At 48.2% G+C, this 23581-nt stretch overlaps 1 protein-coding gene and 1 pseudogene across 2 annotated transcripts in view; one reads left to right on the forward strand and one right to left on the reverse strand.

Moving 5' to 3' along the window:
- Positions 1–23581, reverse strand: part of LOC141182572 (uncharacterized) — a 449915-nt pseudogene that overhangs the window by 47045 nt on the left and 379289 nt on the right.
- LOC141182573 (uncharacterized) overlaps positions 5371–23581 on the forward strand; it is a 258948-nt gene continuing 240737 nt past the window's right edge. For both annotated transcript variants that reach the window (XM_073660726.1, XM_073660725.1), the window contains exon 1: positions 5371–5505. The gene's annotated coding sequence lies outside the window, so the exon portion shown is untranslated. The remainder of the gene's footprint in view (positions 5506–23581) is intronic.

The following is a 23581-nucleotide window of genomic DNA, read 5'->3' on the forward strand; positions in this document are numbered from 1 at the left end:
AGGATCCATCGTAAACCCATCAGCCGATAAAATGACCCTGGAATGACACTTCCTGAGCAGAAAAAAAAAAAATTCTCAATTTTAGCAAAGAAAGAAAGAATTCTCCCTCAATCTTTGTAATACAACACGGACATGTTCCTGGTGAGAATCCAAATCAGGAGAGAAAATTCTATATCATCAAGGTAAATCACAAGAAATCTCCCAATGTAATCAGAGAAATATCATTCAGAGAGTGGTGAAATCCTGTTGGTGCATTGGAGAATCCGAATGGGAGGACGAGATTATCGAGTAAACCCTCAGACGTTAAAGATGCCGATTCCCACTCATCACCCGTCATGGTGCAAATCAAATTGTAATAAGCCCCCCTAAGGTCAAGGTCAGAAAACCATTTATCCCCGAAGGCTGATTATATAGTTCAGGGATGATTGGAAGAGGGTATGTATTCTTCACCGTGATTTTATTCAGTACTTGGAAATTGAGGCAAAAACGTAGACCCCCATCTTTTTTTTTTTATAAAGAACAATCCAGTAGCCCCAGAGGAGGAAGGACGGATATGACCCTTCCGTAAACTTTCGTTTACATAATTTTTCATGGAGGTCCGTTCAGGTCCAGACAAATTGTACAGGCGATCTCAAGTTAATAGAGAGAAGTTGTGTCAATGGTTTATAGTACCCCGAAAACAATATATGTATAACCATTTGTCTATGAATCTACCACTTGGGTACTTCACACCACCATGGAAGCGGTAAGTGGTTCCCTACAGAAAACACTCATCATATAGAAAATGTACTCATGAACCAAGATGCATGAAATATAATAATGCTTTATTAAATACAAGATAAAATACATTACAATAAAAAATACAGTGGGGAAACCACAAGATGGCGCCACAAACCCACAATATAATAATAATAATAATCTTTATTTATATAACGCCAACATATTCCGCAGCGCTTTACAATTTAGAGGTTCATATACAACAGTCATAAGTAACATAGCTAAAGATCATACAATAATTAAAGCAAAAATAATGACGATCCTGTTCACAAGAGCTTACGATCTATAAGTATTTTAGGCATCTTGGTTCATGAGTACATTTTCTATATGATGAGTGTTTTCTGTAGGGAACCACTTACCGCCTCCATGGTGGTGTGAAGTACTCAAGTGGTAGATTCATGGACAAATGGTTATACATATATTTCTTCTATAGTCTAACATTGAGTTATTAGGGGCTGGCAGTACCACCCACAAGAAGGTGATGTATATACTCTATTGATATCTTACAACGTGTCTATGTACTTGCTGGGACAGCAGAGACTTCTGCAGGTTACTACAGTATAATAGTGTTTGACACTGGGTTCCCACTTGATGATTAATCCTGGCGATATAGAGATCCAGTATCTGGTTTTACATGATTCCATATTGTGGGTTTGTGGCGCCATCTTGTGGTTTCCCACTGTATTTTTTATTGCATTTATCTTGTATTTAATAAAGCATTGTTATATTTTATGCATCTTGGCCCATGAGTAGATTTTCTATATGATATGAGCTTTAGGTAATTTAGCATTAGGGACAAGATTAATAGCACAATCATAAGAACGATGGTGAGGTAGTATCTCCGCCTCTTATTCCGAGAACACATCTCTGAAGTCCGTCAGGTACCACGGCCGACCCTCCAGACTAGCGGAGCAAATTTCACAATTTCCTTCTGACACCAATCAGCAAGTGCTTCACTCTGTGCTCCACACTCACTACTTCTGTTATCTACGTTCTCCTCCGAATACATATAATCATATACACGCGGCTCCGCTCCGTACACCTCGTACACAGTCGGCTCCGCTCCGTACACCTCGTACACACGCGGCTCCGCTCCCTACACCTCGTACACACGCGGCTCCGCTCCGCACACCTCGTACATACGCGGCTCCGCTCCGCACACCTCATACACACACGGCTCAGCTTCGTACACCTCGTATACACGCGCCTCTGCTCCGTACACACATGGCTCCACTCCGTGCACCTCATACACACGCGGCTCCGCTCCGTACACCTAGTTCAAACACGGCTCTGCTCTATACACCTCATACACACACGGCTCTGCTCCATACACACACGCATAGCTCCCAACTGTACCGGATTCCGCGGGACTGTCGTGCTTTGAGGGCTCAGTCCCGCGTCCAGTCACGGCTCAGCTGTTCTCCTTAATAGCGCACACTGTTGATCGCAGCCGTTCGCTTCTGCTGCAGCTCTGCGATCCTGTGTGCTCGCTATTAGAGAGAATGAATATTCACTCTTCTCCACTCCTATGGGCATGGAGAGGAGTGAATATTCATTCTCTTTAGTAGCGGGCACAGAGGATAGCTGAGCCGCATTAAGAGCTGTGTCCGTGCTGACAGTGCGCAATAAGGAGAATGACTATTCACTCCTCTCCACTCCCATATCCCGGCGTGGAGAGGAGTGAATATCCTCGCAACTCACCTCGGCGTCTGAGGGCGCATGGCAGTGATGTCATGCGCTGCTCAGATGTTGAGATCAGCTACTGACAGACAGCATGCAGCGCTGGAGCAGAGGGGAGGAAGGAACGTGAGTAGAAGTGTTTATCTTTTTCATGTGTGCAGTGATGGGGGGGCCATGCATACCAGGATTGGGGATGAGGGGGCCATGCATACCAAGATAGGGGGGCCATGCATATCAAGATTGTGGATGAGGGGGTTATGCATACCAGGATTGGGAATAAGGGGGCCATACATACCAGGATTAGGGATGAGGGGGCCATACATACCAGTATTGGGGGATGAGCGGGCCATATATACCAGGATTGGGTCTGAGAGGGTCATATATACCAGGATTGGGACTGAGGGGGCCATGTATACCAGGACTGGGTCTAAGGGGGCCATGCATATCAGGATTGAGTCTGAGTGGGCCATATATGCCAGGATTGGGGATGAGGGGGCCATGCATGCTAGGATTGGGGATGATGGGGCCATGCATACCAGGATTGGGTCTAAGGGGGCCATGCATACCCTAATTGAGTCTGAGGGGGCCATGCATACCAGAATTGGGGCTGAGAGGGCCATGCATATCAGGATTGGGGCGGAGGGGGCCACGCATACTAGGATTGGGGCTGAGGGGGCCATGCATATCAGGATTGGGTCTAATGGGGACATGCATACCAGGATTGAGTCTGAGGGGGCCATGCATACCAGGATTGGGTCTAAGGGGGCCATGCATACCAGGATTGAGTCTGAGGGGGCCATGCATACCAGGATTGGGGATGAAGGGTGATATGCATACCAGGAATGGGGATGAGGGGGCCATGCATACCAGGAATGGGGATGAGGGCAGTCTGCTGAATGCCCCTCATTACCAGCGCCCCTGTGACAACTCCTCCTGCCAGGGGAGAAATAAATGGTAAATGGGTGTGGATTGGGGTGCGGCCAGGGGCGTGGCCAAAAATTGCAGAGGGATCTATCCCTCTTTCTCTTCTTCAAAAGTTGGGAGGTAGAAGAGTGCGCGCTCCGCTCCTTATACCTCGTACACATGCGTGCTCCGTACAACTTACAAAGACACGGCTCTGCTACATCCACACCTCATACATGCGGCTCCGCTATGCACGCCTCGTACACGTGCTGCTCCACTCCGCACGCCTCGTACACGCACGGCTCCGCTCCGTACACGCGCGGCTCCGCTCCGTACACCTCGTACACGCGCGGCTCCGCTCCGTACAACTCGTACACGCGCGGCTCCGCTCCGTACACCTCGTACACGCGCGGCTCCGCTCCGTACACCTCGTACACGCGCGGCTCCGCTCCGTACACCTCGTACACGCGCGGCTCCGCTCCGTACACCTCGCACACGCGCGGCTCCGCTCCGTACACCTCGCACACGCGCGGCTCCGCTCCGTACACCTCGTACACACGGCTCCGCTCCGTACACCTCGTACACACACGGCTCCGCTCCGTATACCTCGTACACACACGACTCCGCTCCGTACACCTCGTACACACGGCTCCGCTCCGTACCCCTCGTACACACGCGGCTCTGCTCCGTACACCTCGTACACATGCAGCTCTGCTCCGTACACCTCGTACACACAAGGCTCCGCTCCGTACACCTCGTACACACGGCTCCGCTCCGTACCCCTCGTACACACGCGGCTCTGCTCCGTACACCTCGTACACACACGGCTCCGCTCCGTACCCCTCGTACACATGCGGCTCTGCTCCGTACACCTCGTACACACGCAGCTCTGCTCCGTACACCTCGCACACACGCGGCTCTGCTCCGTACACCTCGTACACACACGGCTCTGCTCCGTACACCTCGTACACACGCGGCTCTGCTCCGTACACCTCGTACACACGCGGCTCCGCTCCGTACACCTCGTACACACGCGGCTCTGCTCCGTACACCTCGTACACACACGGCTCCGCTCCGTACACCTCGTACACGCGCGGCTCCGCTCCGTACACCTCGTACACGCGCGGCTCCGCTCCGTACAACTCGTACACGCGCGGCTCCGCTCCGTACACCTCGTACACGCGCGGCTCCGCTCCGTACACCTCGTACACGCGCGGCTCCGCTCCGTACACCTCGTACACGCGCGGCTCCGCTCCGTACACCTCGCACACGCGCGGCTCCGCTCCGTACACCTCGCACACGCGCGGCTCCGCTCCGTACACCTCGTACACACGGCTCCGCTCCGTACACCTCGTACACACACGGCTCTGCTCCGTATACCTCGTACACACACGACTCCGCTCCGTACACCTCGTACACACGGCTCCGCTCCGTACCCCTCGTACACACGCGGCTCTGCTCCGTACACCTCGTACACATGCAGCTCTGCTCCGTACACCTCGTACACACAAGGCTCCGCTCCGTACACCTCGTACACACAAGGCTCCGCTCCGTACCCCTCGTACACACGCGGCTCTGCTCCGTACACCTCGTACACACACGGCTCCGCTCCGTACCCCTCGTACACATGCGGCTCTGCTCCGTACACCTCGTACACACGCAGCTCTGCTCCGTACACCTCGCACACACGCGGCTCTGCTCCGTACACCTCGTACACACACGGCTCTGCTCCGTACACCTCGTACACACGCGGCTCTGCTCCGTACACCTCGTACACACGCGGCTCCGCTCCGTACACCTCGTACACACGCGGCTCCGCTCCGTACACCTCGTACACACGCGGCTCTGCTCCGTACACCTCGTACACACGCGGCTCTGCTACATCCACACTGTAAACCCCTCCTGACCCCACACATAAACTTCAGCTCATCCAGCACCATGACAACCAGCACAGCAGAGTCCTGCATCCACTGAGGCCCCTGATCATGTGACCCCTGACTCCTCCCCTCCTGTGACCTCATCACAGGTCCTGTGCGCACAGAACAGCCATGACTGTGGGGACCCCCAACCAAACCCAGATGCTCAGCCCCCCTACCGCCACCCCTTCTTTAACAATACAATAATGTAACTCTTACAACTGGATGGGTGAGGATCGGTCACAGCTTTATTAACTCTTTAACTCATTCCATTAGGAAGGCATTTTATTTCCAAAAATAATTCCGCTTGTTGCAGCATGCCCTGTGTCTCCACACCGGCAAATTGGCCAACAAGAATAACTTTCCAACATGTCCTTTCTATTTCCAGGCCGCTGTGACTTTAAAAAATTCTATGATTCTCCTTCTTACAGTCTTCATATCAGGGAGGGTGGTTGGGACGTTCCACTCTGGGACCAGCGAAGAAAGGAAGTAACGTGGGATGTCCCGGTGTTTATGTATCCATGGGACGGCTTGTAGCGTCCCCTTTCGCTTCATTGGATCCTTCCGGGGGCTTCAGGATCACTGGTCAGTAAGGGGCAGCGAAGGGGGATCACCAATCACCACGGCCCAGGGAGGGGCCACCACAGTCAGTGACTCCTTCCTTATTTAGTATGGAGTCTACCAGACTGTGGGGACCCCCAACCAAACCCAGATCCTCAGCCCCCCTACTGCCACCCCTTCCTTAACACTACAATAATGTAACTCTTACAACTGGATGGGAGAGGATCAGTCACAGATTTCTTAACTCTTTAACTCATTCCATTAGAAAGGCATTTTATTTCCAAAAATAATTCCGCTTGTTGCAGCATGCCCTGTGTCTCCACACCGGCAAGTTGGCCAACAAGAATAACTTTCCAACATGTCCTTTCTATTTCCAGGCCACGGAGGATCCTGCCTACTCGTAGGCAGAACTCCGACCCCCACCCATCATCATCATTAACGCTTGTTCCACTCCGTCCTGGAGTCCTGGCAGGAATATGTCCAGTCCAATATCCGTTAAATGAACACCATCGGGCCGTATGAGGCCTGTTTTATCTCCTTCCAGCTCTCGTGTCGTATCACTACACCACTTCTTTCCTTTACAAATTTTGCCATCCGAATATTTCTTAGCCTCCTTGTCCGTTCGATGGCCGTGATGTCTCTCGCACCTCTCCATACAGCTCTCGGCACAATCTCTGACCATACTATAGTTAGTTTACTAAAAAATGCTCTGAAGCGCTCAGTGTCTAGCTTCATTATTGCCATTAGTTCTGCACTTTTGTAATGACCGAGGTCGTTTCCCCCGGCGTGTATAACTAAGATGACCGGACCTGATGCTTCTCTGCCTATGTCGATTACCTCCATTAGTACATGTGGTCATCGCAGGCCTCTAATACCTCTCCAGTTGAAATATGTGTTATGAAACCCTATATTCCTCCCGCCTGGGCGGACTTTCGCCCTTTTTTCTGCCCAATATATATACGAGTGGCCTATCACTCACACTGTTGGCTTAGCGTCACCTGTAAAAGAAACAAACCACGTTAGGATAACAAGTCCGGTCTTATGTATCTTGCAAAACACGCGGATCGCCATCTTCCTATCCTCTGAACTTCCGTCTCTGACAGTCCTGCTTTAGCTGCTTCCGTGGCTGCGCCTATGCGGAATGAGTGTGTCCCGTAATCTTTGGGGTGGTACCCTGCTGATGTTAGGCATTTATTAAATATAGCTTGGAACTGGTATCTTGATAATGTAGTTCCGTCAATGTGTGATAGGAAGAAATTACTTTGTGGCCTGATGGCTGTATATGTTTTTACTATTGTTACCGGACACAGTATACTGTTAGTGGGTTGTAAAAGCACCCAAGTGCCCCTGCCCACTAGGTCCGTTTTGGATTTGCGTATGCGTATTGCATTATTGGCTATGACTACGTCCTGGTGTAATAAGCCTCCACTGGTGGTGATTTTGGATCGGGGGACTAATTTGCTTATGCGTAGCGCCCCGAAGAAGGCGATCGCAAATGCAGTAGACACTAGTGTTGCTTCAAATTGTGAGTGGCGTGTTACTGGTGTTAGGGATATGATTTCTGACAGCAGTTTTATTAACACGGGACGTCTGCACTCCTGACTTGGCTGACCTCTTTTCCACCCTTTTAAGGCTTGCCTGATGATGAATCTTTTTGTCACATCTTCCCAATTCAGTAATTGAAAGTGAAATGCCACTCCAGTTAGCCACCGCTGTGCTGACGCCCCTGATATGCCCCTCATCATTAGTTGGTGGAGAAATTCTATGGTTACATCTAGTCTAGCTTGTTCACATATGTCAACCCGTCTGCCTGCTACTAATCGTGTCCACTCTTCCCATGCCTTACCGTATGCTTTCCACGTTGACGGGGCGACTGATGCTCTGATTAATGGCATCAGCTGTTCGCCACTATATCCCATAGGGAGGGTGGGCAACTGGTGCCCGACGGGTGGGCGTTGGGGAGGAGCTCTCTGAAAACCTGCCAATTGAATTGTGATAAAGCGTTAGCAGCAGCAGCATTAGACTCTTCAATATTGTAGCTCGCGCGAACCCATATATTGTGTTTTAGGCACAGGAATGCTAGCCGGCGCAGTAGGCCTAGTACTGGGAGAGACGATGATGCCATCTTATTAATGCAGTGCGCTAGGCTGGTGTTATTTGTTATGAAGCGTATATTTTTGTTAGCTAGGAACGTGCCCCATATTTCTATTGTTACCAATATTGGAAAGAGTTCCAGGAGTGTCTGGTTTTTTGTTAATCCTTGTTCAGACCAATATGGAGGCCATAAGCCTGTGCACCACTGGTTATCTAGTATCGCTACATATCCTCCCGCTTCTGCCGCCCCGGTGAATAATCTTAGTTCAGTGTTGGACTGTTCTGCTGACATAAATAACGTATGACCGTTGAATGATTGTAAGAAGTTTTTCCACACCTCTAAGTCCGCTCGAAGCTGCCTGGTGATTCTGATTCTATGACTCGGTTTTAATGAACCTTTTGTTGCAAGGGATAAACGACGAGAAAAAACCCTTCCGACTGGCATCACCCGGCTGGCAAACACGAGGAGACCTAGTAATACTTGCATCTGCTGTAGAGTTACTTTCCGTACCGCGCAAAATCCCTCGATCTGGTGTAATGTTTTTTGTATTTTTTCCGTTGGGAGGCGGAACAACCCTGCTGTGGTGTCGATTTTGATGCCTAAAAACGATAGCTTTGTTGTGGGGCCTATGGTTTGTGTAGGGCATAATGGGACTCCGAACAGTTGAGCGATATTTGTGAATTCGTTAAGTAATGATTGCCATTGATTTGAGTCTTTTGGTCCGACGAATAGGAAGTCATCTAGGTAATGTGTGACGGACCTATTGCCGGTTTCATACCTCAACACCCATTCTAGGAAGGAACTGAATAGTTCAAAGTAATAACAAGAAATTGAACAACCCATTGGGAGGCAAGTGTCGTAGAAGTATTCATTGTTCACTTGGCATCCCAACAGGTGGTAGCAATCTGGGTGTACCGGTAGTAGGCGAAAAGCGGATTCTATGTCGGATTTAGCGAGGAGCGCTCCGGGCCTAGCATCGCGTACTAACATTACTGCTCTGTCGAACGACGCGTAGGTGACCGAGGCATCTTCTGACGTAATACTGTCATTTACAGACTCTCCTTTTGGGTAAGATAAATGATGGATAAGCCGGAATGAACCTGGCTCTTTTTTTGGTATTATTCCTAGAGGGGAAACTCTTAGGTTACTGAATGGTGGTGTTGGGAAAGGGCCCGCCACTCTGCCTAGAGCTACTTCTTTTTGTATTTTTGTCTAAGTATTTCAGGGTGTTCTTTTGCAGATTTAAGGTTATTTGCAAAGGTGGGCGATTTATTAAGTTTGAAAGGGATGAAAAAACCGTATGTGAAACCAAAACGTAACTGCCCCGCTGTGTCTTTCTTAGGATATTGGTCTAGCCAGGGGCCCATCGCGTTTACGCTCACCGGGGTCCTTGGCTTGTGACTGTGGGAGTTTAATTGATAATTTGCTTGCGGGACGAGAACATCTCGCTGCAGGGTGGGCTCCTCCGCAGGCTGAACATTCATGTTTATATCTGCATAAGGTGTAGAAACGACAGTGTCCCTCATTGAACTGCCAGCAGGCCCCTGGTCTACGTACGACCACTGAATTTTGGCCTGCTGTTGCCGGTTGTCCAGTAGCCGTTGTTGTAAAGGGATGTTGTTTCTGTGACAGCATTAATCACAACCATACGTCTGTAGCTTTTACCCCCCAGCCTAGCTGTGGTTGCAGAGCCAACCGCCTCCAGAACTCCTCATCGTAGCGCCACCATGCTGAACCGCCGTGTGCTTTGTACGAGTTATACACCGTATCCTGGTATATGAATAGTTCCGAGCAGCGCTCCGGATGCTTTTGGCCCATGATGCAACCCAGCACAGAAAACACCTGTAACCAGTTGCTCATTGTCTTTGCGACCTTTTGTCTGTTTCTGTCGAATGGTCGGTCGGCTACCCTTCTCTCTTTGTCTATAGTATGTTGGTCAGTGGTTAATAGTGACCAAATGTCGATGTAGTCATTATTCCATATTTTCATTCTGGTTTCCTCGTCTATGTGTGAGCCTAATGGGCTAATTCCGCAAAAGAATGCGTCCTTGTGTACACTGGCTAATGGTGGAGTTGTTTTAGTAGAATTATGTATTGCGCCTGGTGGCGCAGATAGTTTTTAGACTATGGCCTTAAGGGCCGTTATTAAGTTGTTGTTAATATTTCCCATTTCAGTTATACTTATATTGCACTCACCCATTTCTGCGGCTGGAGGAGGGACTCTGATGTTTGGAGGGACTTCGACACCAGTCTCGCTCGGGGTGAGCTGCGTGCCTCTGCTTGTAGACCTACGTGAAATTGCTTCATCGTGCAGGCTGTAAGCTCTGGAGGGTGCCCTTGAATCATCTCTGCCCCCCGAAGGACGGGATCGGTGCAAGCAGCTGTGGTTTGACGTTGCGCCCGACATCTCTGATGCGGAGGATGGTGAGCGCCACCTTGAGGACCGCGACCTGTTACCCCTCCTGTGGGATGCCGATCTCCGCTTTGCTTGCGACGACCTCTTCCTTTGCCGGTGACTTGTGTGCTGTGATGTAGATCTGTCGAGGAGGAACTACAGCGAGTTCGCCTGCAGCGAGTACACCTGGAGTCTCTGTGTCCCTGACGGTGTATGTGGGGTTCTGCACAGTATACATGTGTCCCACCGGGATGTGGCGGTGCTATTTGTGTCCAGCTAGAGGGTGATGCTATATCGGTGTCAGGCGCGTACGTCGCTGCACTATCAAAGGGGTATATGGTATTGATCATTTGACTGGGCGCTGGATGGGCTGCGGTGATTACAGGGGCAGCCATGTCCCCTGGATGTGTAGGGTCATGTGTGCTGTTTTGGGAACTTTTTCTTTTATTTTTAATAGGGGTTTTTCTGCGGGGGGGGGGGTGTTTGTGGGGTTGGCAGAGCACAGCTCCCGCCAGAGGATTCCTGTCCGAAGCTGTGCTCCGCCACAGCCCCTGCTGTGTGTTGAGGGGGAGGTGATGGATAAATGTATGGCCCGCAACTTCTTTTCTGTGGCAGCGGGGTGCTGTGCCTAAAGCGCTCTGGAGGGCGGGAGTGCCTGCTGGACCTCCGCTCTCCAGGGTGCCCTTCGGCAGGATGCGGGATGGGAGTTTTTAGGGGTTTGGGCTTTGATATGCTCGGTGCTGTCTTCAGCACCGGCGGCAGCCAGGAGACCTGAATCCCCGCTGTGCCCGCTGCCGACACAGAAGACACCCCACAATCGTAGACTAGTGCAGCGGAGCCCCGTGCCCGCTGTGAGTGCGGCGCAGGATCCACCGCTGCACCAGCCACCGCTTCCTGTTCCGTCGCGCGGCATTCTGGACTGGGGGGCGTGACCTGCGCTTCCTGTACATTAGCTCCTCCTCCCCCAGCATGCCTCTGCGGCCTAGTCGCGTGGCTCGCCCGCCTCCCTGCTCCGGCGCGCGACCGCCGAGAGGAAACCCCCCCCCAACCCTACGCCGGCGCGAACACACCGCCTCGCTCCGGACCCCCGCTCCCCCGCCCCGGCAAGAGCACGAAGAGGTTCCGCAGCCGATCGCCGGGGGGCGCCTGCCAAACCGCCCCACATGCTCGCTCTTCCGCGACGTCGTGCGAGACAGGGGGTGAGCCACGATGAGTGGCCTGCAGCTGTGCGTCTGCGGCGGCCGGGCGAGAATGGAGGACAGGACCAGACAGCGGCAGAACTGCAGCCACTCGTCCCAGAGGATCCGGATGCAGCACGCTGAGTGGTGAGTGAGTGGGCCCAAGGGGTGAGGGGATTGGGGGATGTGATGTACCCTTAAGGGGTTGAGGGCCAGGGGAAGGGTTATCCGGGGAATTAGAGCTGGGGCCAGGGGGATGAGCGCTGAGCCCCGAGATGAGGGCCTGTAACCAGCGCTCGCCCCCCTGTGCAAACCCAGCCTTTAGGGCCTCAGTAATCTGACCTGATCCTGAATTCTCCATGACGTTCCACTCTGGGACCAACAAAGAAAGGAAGTAACGTGGGATGTCCCGGTGTTTATGTATCCATGGGACGGCTTGTAGCATCCCCTTTCGCTTCATTGGATCCTTCCGGGGGCTTCAGGATCACTGGTCAGTAAGGGGCAGCGAAGGGGGGTCACCAATTGCCACGGCCCGGGGAGGGGCCACCACAGTCAGTGACTCCTTCCTTATTTAGTATGGAGTCTACCATTACACACAAACGAGTGGTAAAGAAATCAGTGAGACACCTGTGGGATAAGAATGTAAGAACGTCCATTACACCCTCAGATGACTTCCCTCGTGGGTACAGTGTCCGAAATGGGGTCACTTTAGGGGGTTGTATGTTCTTCACACCTCGTGGGCTTTGCTTTTGGCCGCTCCGTACACACCTGGCTCTGCTACACGCCGCTCATCTCCCGGCTGCATCGCCGCTGAGCTCCGTCCCGCAGATGAGCCGCTAACGGCCTCCATCTTTTTTCAGAAATCCCGCAGCGCTGATTGGCCACTGCAGGACCAATGAGCGACGCGAGATTTCCTGGACAGACGGACAGACACACAGACAGACAGACAGACGGGATAAGACAATTATATATATATAGATAAGGTTTTTGTTCTGTTTCCTGTAATAGATACATACGACCCAACTATGGAGACAGGAAGGGAGGAAACGTATTGTTCTCATAGTACAGGACCCCTTTACTGGCCCCACAGTGTAATGCCCCCATTATGCCCCTTATGCAGGATGTATGATGCCCCCGCACAGTGTAATGCCCCCATTATGCCCCTTATGCAGTATGTATGATGCCCCCACAGTGTAATGCCCCCATTATGCCCCTTATGCAGGATGTATGATGCCCCCACACAGTGTAATGCCCCCATTATGCCCCTTATACAGTATGTATGATGCCTCCACACAGTGTAATGCCCCCATTATGCCCCTTATGCAGGATGTATGATGCCCCCACACAGTGTAATGCCCCCATTATGCCCCTTATGCAGGATGTATGATGCCCCCCACAGTGTAATGCCCCCATTATGCCCCTTATGCAGGATGTATGATGCCCCCCACACAGTTTAATGTTCCGGGACATACTAAAAAGAATGAAGATCAGGAATAAATAAAAAGAATGAACACAAAAACTTACAGGTCCAAACATATGTAGAGATATTATGGATTTCTTGTGTATCTTGCACATGGGATGAACATGAAATATATCAAGATTACAAGGGAATGAACACATTCCATATAAACAGGTGTATATTATATTCCTACACTACCACCATCCCCCCACACACAGTATAATGTTCCCTCAGTACCCCCTGAGGTTTTACAGTTGGAATAATCCCTCTGGAGTTGGTTTTCCCTTTGCCTGCTCCCCTACATGTAGACCCTCGAGCATGTATACTTGCATGTAGGGGAGCAGGCCTTACTAGATATCGAGGCTTTGTACAGTAATATTCCGCATGAGGATGATATCAGAGGAGTAAGTTGTTTCTTGAAATCGAGATCAATAGAGTGTAGCAGACATAATGACTTCATGGAGGATCTTCTAAAATTCACTCTTACAACATATTTCTTTTTGACAGGAAGTACTTCCACCAGCTCAGGGGTACTGCGATGGGGAGCTCCTGTGCCCCCTCGTATGTTAACCTATTCATAGTTACATAGTTTATAAGGCCGAAAAAAGACAAGCGTCCATCCAGTTCAGCCTATTTCTTGTGCACTGCAGCTATTCCGCAGCGTTGATCCAGGGGAACGCAAAAAAAACAAAAACAAAACAAAAAAAAAAAACATGCGGTATAGGCCAATTGACATCATTGAGGAAAAAATTCACTTCCCGACACCAATCTGGATTAATTAACTATCACTAAGCATAAGATGTAATTTTATTGTTCTCAAGAAAGGCATCCAGGCCTCTCTTGAACTCATTAAGTGAGTTGGACATCACCACTTCCTCTCCCAGAGAGTTCCAGAGTCTCACGGCTCTGACCGTAAAGAATCCCCTTCTATGCTGGTGCAGGAACCTCCTTTCCTCCAGACGCATAGTGTGCCCCCTCGTCTTAGTCACCATCCTTGGTATAAACAGGTCATGGGAGAGATCTCTGTACTGCCCCCTGATGTATTTATACATGTTTATGAGGTCTCCCCTAAGCCTTCTCTTTTCCAACGTAAATAGGCCTAATTTTGACAACCTCTCTGGGTATTCTAGTCCCTCCATTCCCTTTATTACCTTAGTCGCCCTCCTTTGTACCCTCTCTAGCTCCAATATGTCTTTCCTGAGCACCGGAGCCCAGAACTGTGCACAATATTCTAAGTGCGGCCTTACCAGCGCTTTATACAGAGGAAGAACAATGTTCTCATCATATGCCCCTATTCCTCTTCTGATGCATGCCATGACTCTATTTGCCTTCGCAGCTGCTGCCTGACACTGGGCACTCCAATTTAATTTGCTATTAACCAAGACGCCCAGGTCCTTCTCCATGTCAGATTTCCCCAACGGTTTCCCATTTAATATGTATGGGTGACTGCTGTTTTTCTTTCCCATGTGCATGACCTTACATTTATCGGCATTGAACCCCATTTGCCATTTTTTGGCCCAACTCCCCAATTTATCTAAATCCTCCTGTAGCTGTGCCCTATCCTCATCTGTATTAACTACTTTACAAAGTTTAGTATCATCTGCAAATATTGCTATTTTACTATGCAACCCTTCCACTAGATCATTAATAAATATATTAAATAATATAGGGCCCAAGACAGACCCTTGAGGCACCCCGCTAGTAACCCTGACACACCCTGAGCTTACTCCATTGATAACCACCCTCTGCTTTCTATCACTCAGCCAGCTATTTACCCACTTGCACACATTATCCCCCAGACCAAGCATTCTCATTTTATATACCAATCTTTTGTGTGGCACGGTATCAAACGCTTTGGAGAAGTCAAGGTATACAACATCCACTGACTCTCCCCGGTCCAGCTGTGAGCTCACCTCCTCGTAGAAGGCAATCAGGTTTGTTTGGCAGGAGCGATCTCTCATGAATCCATGTTGATATGGAGTTAGACAGTTATTATCATTAAGATATTCTACAATAGCATCTCTAAGAAATCCTTCAAACAATTTACCCACAACAGACGTTAAGCTGACTGGTCTATAGTTCCCAGGGTCACTTTTAGACCCCTTTTTGAATATTGGTACCACATTTGCTTGGCGCCAGTCTAGTGGGGCAGTCCCTGTCCATAAAGAGTGCTTGAATATAAGATACAGCGGTCTGTCTATCACATTACTTAATTCTTTTAGTACCCGGGGGTGTATGCCATCTGGGCCTGGTGACTTGTCTATTTTGATATTATTTAGGCGTTTCTGAACTTCCTCCTGGGTTAGGTGGGTGATATTTAGCGGAGGGTTTACTTTATCACTTTGCATTTCCTCCGATAAATTGTTTTCTTTTGTGAAAACAGTGGAGAAGAAGCTATTGAGTAGGTTTGCTTTACCCTCATCGCCCTCTATGATTTTACCCAGGTTATTTTTCAATGGGCCAACTCCATCAGTTTTAATCCTTTTACTGTTTTTATAGTTAAAGAACAGTTTGGGATTCGTTTTACTTTCTTTGGCAATTAGTCTCTCTGTCTCCTCTTTTGCTATTCTTATTTGTTTCTTACAGATTTTGTTTTTTTCCCTATAAGTTATTAGCGCTTCCTCGCTGCCTTCTTGTTTAAGTTTACCGAAAGCCCTTTTTTTGTTTTTCATTGCCCTCTTGACTTCCTTATTTAGCCACATTGGCTTCCTCCTATTCCTAGCCCTTTTATTCCCATAAGGTATGTACCTTCTACAGTGACTATGTAGGACTGTTTTGAAAATTTCCCATTTTCTCTCCGTGCTCCTATTACTGAAGATACTATCCCAGTCTATAAGGTGAAGGGCATCTCTTAGCTGATCAAACTTTGCCCTCCTGAAGTTCAGTGTTTTTGTGACTCCCTTGCTGGGCACCCTACTGAAGCACATGTGGAATTGTATAATGTTGTGGTCACTATTTCCCAGGTGCCCCCCAACCTGCACCTCAGTTATTCTGTCTGGCCTGTTAGTTAATATTAAGTCTAAAAGGGCCGTCCCTCTAGTTGGTTCCTGCACAAGTTGTGACAAATAATTGTCTTTGATAATTGACAGAAACCTGTTTCCTTTCTGAGATCTACAGCTTTCGGTTTCCCAGTCTATATCGGGGTAGTTGAAGTCCCCCATAATAATCACCTCGTTATTTTTTGCTACTTCGTCTATTTGTCTCATTAATAGACTTTCCGTGGCTTCTGCTATATTTGGTGGTTTATAACAGACTCCTATGATAATTTTATTATTGTTTTTTGCCCCATGTATCTCCACCCATAAGGACTCGACCTCCTCATTTCCCTCCCATACATCCTCCCGTATTGTAGGCTTTAGACACGTCTTTACATATAGACAGACTCCACCCCCTTTCCGATTTCTTCGATCCCTTCTAAACAGACTGTAACCCTGTAAGTTAACTGCCCAGTCATAGCTTTCATCCAACCATGTCTCGGTTATTCCCACTATGTCATAGTTACCTGTAGATATTTCTGCTTCCAGTTCATCCATCTTGTTTGTCAGGCTCCTGGCATTTGCTAGCACGCAGTTTACACGATTTTGTTTTGTTCCAATCTTCTCCCTGTGGATTGTATTAGAAATTTTCTTACCTTCCTTCCAAGTATCTTGTCTTGGAAGGAAGGGGGCTCATAGGAGGAAACCACAATATTCAGGGATGATCATAAGTGGTGGCATCCATATATTGGGGTTTGATATAGATATATTGACAACATTTTTATCATCTGGTCAGAGACGAGTGAACAATTTCTTGAATTTGTCAGGGAACTCAATATCCATAGAGTGGGCCTTAGATTTATATCAGAGTTTAATTATTACCAGTTGCCTTTCCTGGATGTACCAATCAAGAAAGTACGGGATGGGACCCTAGGGACTCTCATCTACCATTAACCTATGAGCACTAATAAACTATTAAATTACTAAAAAAAAAACAAGCAATATTCAAGGGCTAATTTTTACAGTTGAGTAGAAACTGCTCTAATGTCACAGATATTAATAAAGAGGCAATAGACATGAAGACCAGATTCAAGGAAAAAGGTACCCACAGTACATTTTGGATTCCGCATGATTGTTTGCAGAAAAACAGGAGGGACAGACACTCCTCCATAACTAACCAAGAGAGCAAGAAAAATATGGGATAACACCAGTAATAGGAACTTGTCACAATCAGAGTGACCTTACCTTTAACCCCTTAAGCCCCTGGAACCCCCAGGTGCTTCACAAATTGATTCGTAAAAATGAAAAAGTGAAAAAAAAAACACTTTTTCATTTTTATGAATCAATTTGTGAAGCACCTGGGGTTCCAAGTGCTCACTATGAATCTAGATAGGTGCCTTGGGGGGGTCTAGTTTCCAAAATGGGGTCACTTGTGGGGGAGCTCCAAAGTTTGGGCACACAGGGGCTCGCCAAACGCAACATGGTGTCCGCTAACAATTTGAGCCGACAATTTGTTAGCGGATATCATGTTGCATTTGGAGAGTCCCTGTGTGCCCAAACATTGGAGCTCCCCCACAAGTGACCCCATTTTGGAAACTAGACCCCCCAAGGCACCTATCTAGATTCATAGTGAGCACTTGGAACCCCAGGTGCTTCACAAATTGATTCATAAAAATGAAAAAGTGTTTTTTTTTTCACTTTTTCATTTTTACGAATCAATTTGTGAAGCACCTGGGGGTTCCAAGTGCTCACTATGCATCTAGATAGGTGCCTTGGGGGGTCTAGTTTCCAAAATGGGGTCACTTGTGGGGGAGCTCCAATGTTTGGGCACACAGGGGCTCTCCAAACGCAACATGGCATCCGCTAACAATTTGAGCCGATTTTCCATTCAATTTGTTAGCGGACACCATGTTGCGTTTGGAGAGCCCGTGATGTGCCTAAACAGTGGAGCTCCCCCACAAGTGTCCCCATTTTGGAAACTATACCCCTCAAGGATTTTATTAAGGTGTATAGTGAACATTTTAAACCCAGAGGTACGGCACAGAATTTATTTACATTAGGTCATCATATTGAATAAGTTGTCATTATTCTTGAGCGCAAGTGCTCGCTACTTGAGTTTGCATCGGGTACTCAGGTATGCACCATGTACAGCGTGTGCTCGAGTGACATGCTCGAGTCCCTGCTCCGCATGTTTCACGGTTATTAGACACCCAAAAAAAAACATGCGGGGATCGCTCGTGCATGGCAGGCAATCCCCATAAAGTTTTTTGGCCGCGAAGCATATGGGGCAGAGACTCGAGCATGTCACTCAAATACCCACGATACTCAATGCATACCAGAGCACCCGATGCAAACTCAAGTAGCGAGCACTTGCTCTCAACACTAGTCGCCATATCGTCATCTTTTTTTCTTACTTTTGAAAAAAATCCAAACCCCAGCCCTAACCCTAGCACAACCCTAACCATAGCGCAACCCTAGCCCTAGCACAACCCTAGCCCCAGCACAACCCTAGCCCCAGCACAACCCTAGCCCCAGCACAACCCTAGCCCCAGCACAACCCTAGCCCCAGCACAACCCTAGCCCCAGCACAACCCTAGCCCCAGCACAACCCTAGCCCCAAACCCAGCCCTAGCCCCAAACCCAGCCCTAGCCCAATCCTAACCCAAGAGTTTATTTTTGGCGCTGTTCCTTGTGCGGTATAAGTGATTAGACGACTTTATTCTTCGGGTCGGTGTGATTACAGCAATGCCAGAATCATATGGGGTTTTTATGACTGACAGCTGTCACACACTAAAAGACACATTTTTTGTAAAATCTAGTTTTTGCATCGCCATATTTTGAGAGCTATAATTTTTCCAGATTTTGGCAGACAGTCATGTGACGGCTCGTTTTTCGCGGGATGATTTGACGTTGTTATTGGTACCATTTTCAGGCACGTGACATTTTTTGATCGCTTTCTATTCCGATTTTTGGGAGGCAGAATAAACAAAAACCAACAATTCAGGAATTGTTTTTTTTTTTTTTTTTATTCTGTTCCGCGTGTGGTAAAATTGATAAGGCAGCTTTATTCTTCGGGTCAGTACGTTTACAGCGGTACCACATTTGTATCATTTTTCTATGTTTTGGCGCTTATACACAATAAAAGCTATTTTATAGAAAAAAATATTTTTTAGCATCGCTTTATTCTGAGAGCTATAACTTTTTTATTTTTCGACTGATGGAGCTGTATGGCGGCTTGTTTTTTGCGGAACGAGATGACGTTTTCAGCGGTACCATTTTTATTTATATGCGTCTTTTTGATCGCGTGTTATTCCACTTTTTGTTTGGCGGTATGGTGATAAAGCATTGTTTTTTGCTTCGTTTTTTTTTTTTTTTTTACCGTGTTCACTGAAGGGGTTAACTAGTGGGACAGTTTTATAGGTCAGGTTGTTCCGGACGCGGCGATACCAAATATGTGTACTTTTATTGTTTTGTTTTGTTTTTTTTTATAATAATATTTATTGATGGGTACATTATAATTATATTTTTATTTTTGGTGGATTATTTATTTTTTATTTTTTTTTATATTTTTGCAAATGTTTTTTTTTTTTTTTTTTCCACTTTCACACAGTTTATACACTTTATTACTTTGTCCCACTCTGGGACTTTCACTTTTTTTTTTCTGATCGCCTGCATGGCACAGGAATGGAGCACCATCCCTATACCATGTAGGCTGTCAGCGGTGCACAATGTGAAGATTGCTTGGAGATGCACTGCGCATGTCCAAGCAATCTTCCTGCTCTCTGGTGACCCGGATGTTGTCATGACAACATCGGGTCGTCATGGCAACACCCGGGAAGCCTTTGCAGACTGCGCTGGAAGCCGGAAGAGGAGGTGAGTATCGCCGATCACCTCCCCTTGCCCCCGCAATGCCGCGATCGATTTCGATCGACTTCGATCGCAGCATAGCGGGGGTTAATGTGCTGGGAGCGGTGCAGGACCGCTCCCTGCACATAGTACCGGGTGTCAGCTGTGACAATCAGCTGACACCCGGCGGCGATCGCGCCCGCACAGCCTGTGTGCGCGCGCGATCGCCATGACGTACTAATACGGGTCTGGCTCTTAAGTCCCAGGGCACAGACGCGTATTAGTACGTCAGATGTTGTTAAGGGGTTAATATCCTCGGAAAACACTAGTATGTACTTGTGGTCGACCCGGACCTGAGGGTGCTGTGGGATCTACTCCCACAATAACTTTCATAAAGGGTTGGTCAATTAGGGACCGTTTAGTGCATAGTTTCTATAAAAACCTGCACCCAAGTGGTCTTGGCTAGATAGAAGAATCTGTGGTTTCTTTAGTTGTGGAGAAAGTTGTACATGTAATTGGATGAGACCATATAAATCTTTCTCAAGTTCATCTACAGGTGAAGCCTTTTTCCAGAGGGATTATTCCAACTGTAAAACCTCAGGACTTGTATATGTGGCCACATGCAACTGCCCCCTAGATTATGTATGCACGACCAAGAGGATTGTGGGGGGGCATTTGGGCAAAATACGCCATGGCCGGGACACCTCATTAGTGAGACACATGAACAGTGCACATTGAGGTGAAACTGGAGACATCTCCTCTTATATCATTGAGGTGGTTAAACCCAATGTGAGAGGAGGTGATCTCAATAGATGTATCCTCAAAATGGAAAGTGAATGGATTTCCAGACTGGATTCACAAGCTCCAAAGGAACTCAATGAGCAAATTTCCTATGCCTGTTTTGTGTGAATACAGCCCCATTCTGGATTACATTTTTGGATTTTATACTCTACCCATTGCTGCTCAGTTCCCTGTGAATGAGGTTCACATATTGTTTTACTTCATCAAGATATCTGAGCTTCTATATCAGAATTATTTCTTATCAGTTATATACCACTTATACTGTTTAGTAACTAACAAGTGTGGTGTTCCTTATGTATCTCTAATTATGCAATAGTGGTCAAATTTGACCATTTAGGAATATACTGTGCGCCATCATCCCCTATTTTTTGTAGTGATAAAGTAGATCTACATGCCTATTGCATGATGGGAGGATGTGCAATAGTTGTTTTTAGTCTCCCATGACGCTGATCTCAGAGAGAGGATTTTTCATTTGATGGAATGCAATCCAATACCATATGCGCTCTGGCATGGAACGCAGACATCTGGGCATGCGCATTCGTGACAATGATCCTAGATGCGCTCCAGTGTGGAATGATAACTACGGGCATGCGCAGTCACAGGTACGAGTGAAGCGGCGGCAATCAGTTTTTTATTATTATTATTATTATTATTAATTTATATAGTGCCATTGATTCCATGTTTATCTAGCGTTTCAGTGTAAAATACGTCACTTCCGAACATGCACACTAGGGAATGGACATTATTGGACTTCTAGCTCATGAGAAGTAGCGTAGGTGCAGTACATTATTGTAGACAGATCCCGGTTCTTCTGCAACAACTCTCGACACTGCTGTTTCTGGGCCTTCGGTTGCGTTTCCGCTATTGCGACTCCTCCAACGTCACCTTCTGGCTTGCCCAGCAAGCATGGAGCTTCCACAGCCTCTCTGTCTTGCCACGGCTTGATGAGGTTGACGCGATATATTTGGTACGGCTTACGTCGTCCCTGTTGATGATCCTTGTAGTTCACTTCACCCACTTTTTCCACCACCTCATACGGCCCTTGCCAGTTGGCCAAGAACTTACTTTCCACCGTAGGAATTAGCACGAGCACTCGGTCTCCCGGATTGAATTGGATCACTCTGGCTGACCGGTTGTAGACTCTGGCATGAGCTTCTTGTGCCTGGAGGAGATGTTCTTTCATAATGGGCATCACCTTCGCAATCCTTTCCTGCATCAGAGCGACGTGCGCGATGACGCTCCTGTGGGGCGAGACCTCCGCTTCCTAGGTTTCCTTTGCAACATCCAGGAGACCCAGCGGATGTCAGCCATACAGGAGTTCGAATGGCGATAACCCTGTAGAGACCTGTGGAACCTCTCGGATGGAGAACAAGAGATACGGTAGGAGACAATCCCAGTCTCTGCGGCCCTTTCTATGGCATTCCTCAGCATACTCTTCAGAGTCTTGTTAAACCTTTCGACAAGGCACGTGGAGGCCACACACAATACTGAGCCTCATTTTGACTTGTTTTAAGGACATTACATCAAAGTTGGATCAGCCTGTAGTGTGTTTTTCCACTTTAATTTTGGGGGTGAGTCCAAATCCAGGCCTCCATTGGTTAATAAATTTGATTTCATTGATGATTTTTGTGTGATTTTGTTGTCAGCACATTCAACTTTGTACAGAACAAAGTATTCAATGAGAATATTTCATTCATTCAGATCTAGGATGTGTTATTTGAGTGTTCCGTTTATTTTTTTGAGCAGTGTATATTGATGTTGCCCACGAGCAGATTCAATCAGGGGACCAACCAATTTCCATAACAATTCTCTTGAATGCTCTACAATAATGGGCAAAGGCACAAGGGGACTTTGAAAGTGAGAGGTGGGGGCGGTTAACTGGCGTGTAGGGCAAGACTTGCAATACTTACATCCCGGCCAATAGAACCTCTGCACAATCTGTTCCTGTGTTTTTTCCACTCCCAGATATCCCCCCCAAGACATGTCAATGGGCCATGTCCAACACCTTCTGTCTATAGGGGCCCGGCACTATTAACTGCTCCACTCGCTCCTCCCTCACTTTCTTGACCCGGTACAACGACTCCCCACTCATCATAAAATGGGGAAACCTTGTGTCAGCCCCCGGCTCCTGTGTAACCCCATTTATAGCAGTGACATTATTAAAGGCTTCCTTCAGAGTTAGGTCCCTGTGTTGGGCAAGCCCAAAATTCTCGCTGGTCACCCCTAACTCCGGAATGGCAGACCCGGGGGGCACTACCTCCTTATCCCCAACAAGGACACAAAAGAGAAACCTGTCTGACTCTGGGTGTGGTGATACCTCCTCAGGGTTAACTGGTTTCTTATCTGAGCCAGTGAACTCGGAACTCTTCCCCCACACATCCCAAAACAAACAAAAGTCCCAGCCTATAGTAATAGGGTGCAACAAGTCCTGAACGACGCCGACCTTGTGGGACTCAGTACCGTGAGCCATTTCAATGTCTACTCTGGCCATGGGGTAGTCCTTAGCATCACCATGAATGCACCGAACGCCAACTTTTTTTCCCGGGATCATTTGAAGAGGAAGGGTGGCCATCATAAGGGTCACCAGACTCCCGGATTCTAGCAGTGCCGTTACCTCCTGTCCGTTCACCTTCACAGAACATGCTTGTGGCCCCTCGCTGGGTTGACATTTCACACTGCAGGTCGGATAAGCATAATATGAACAATGGCGTCCTATGCTGCAGTCCATCGGCTCAGCGGACAATGGGCGCCTATATGGCCTGGGCCGTGGCACCTCCAGTAAACAACATCACCTGTAGGGACCTTAGGCACCACCTCCCCCGCCCCTTTGATGGCCCACCCCCTTTTGAGTCTCCGCCCCCTGTTGGGAACCCCAGTATGGAGTGGGCTGCCTTCCCAAGGAACCTTCAACCCCCTGGTATCTCTCGACCAGTCCAACCCGGTCATCCGTATTCCAGGGATCACCCTGGGCAACCCAAGTCTGTATGGGCCTTGGC

Source organism: Phyllobates terribilis, unplaced genomic scaffold (assembly GCF_046119375.1).
Source record: "Phyllobates terribilis strain yellow unplaced genomic scaffold, ASM4611937v1 Scaffold_35__1_contigs__length_13245226, whole genome shotgun sequence".
Taxonomy (NCBI): Eukaryota; Metazoa; Chordata; class Amphibia; order Anura; family Dendrobatidae; genus Phyllobates; species Phyllobates terribilis.